Source organism: Egretta garzetta, unplaced genomic scaffold (genome assembly GCF_000687185.1).
Source record: "Egretta garzetta isolate BGI_Z169 unplaced genomic scaffold, ASM68718v1 scaffold386, whole genome shotgun sequence".
In the NCBI taxonomy this organism is placed as follows: domain Eukaryota; kingdom Metazoa; phylum Chordata; class Aves; order Pelecaniformes; family Ardeidae; genus Egretta; species Egretta garzetta.
The window spans coordinates 1,453,883-1,454,562 of NW_009260063.1; positions in this window are offsets into that span (position 1 = coordinate 1,453,883).

The following is a 680-nucleotide window of genomic DNA, read 5'->3' on the forward strand; positions in this document are numbered from 1 at the left end:
CGGAAATTTAAAATAATAAAGAAAAGAAACCAACCTAAACCCTTGGGAAGACAGCAAACAATCGTCAGACAACAGGTGAGCAGACACTAAGACAGAGAGAGACTAGAGGTGTCCACTCCTCGCTTGATTTCTGCCTATTAAAATCCACATACTCGATGGACTTTAGAAGAAAACTGTACATCATATCAAATAAATTAAAATTACCCTAAGGTTGATTGTCCTTCACTTAAAGCGCCCAGCTCACCGAATCTCCCTTATTTATTCGCACAAGCTGGGCTGATGCTTATTCCCATGCCCTGCTCCTCTCTTCTCACTTCCCTTCGCTCTTAATTATTTTTAATTATTTTATTTTGTACACCATGAACGAACGCAATTATACAATGCTAAAAACCCTTTCCTCACCATTCAAATAAAAGCAGTGCTTTAAGAATCGTCGTACAATATTGCACAGTTCAAAAGTACAATAATAATAATATTATAATAATAGTAATAATAATTAGTATTACAAAATAAAGCAAAAGGGTACAGATTTTTTTCCCCAAAATACCGAAATAACTTTACAAGGAAAAAAAAAAAAAAACCAACCCAACCAACCCAGCAACCAGGAAAACAAGAATTATAAACAAGAATTAAAAATATCTAAGTAAACGATAATAAATAGGGGTGACTCCGAGCGTGCG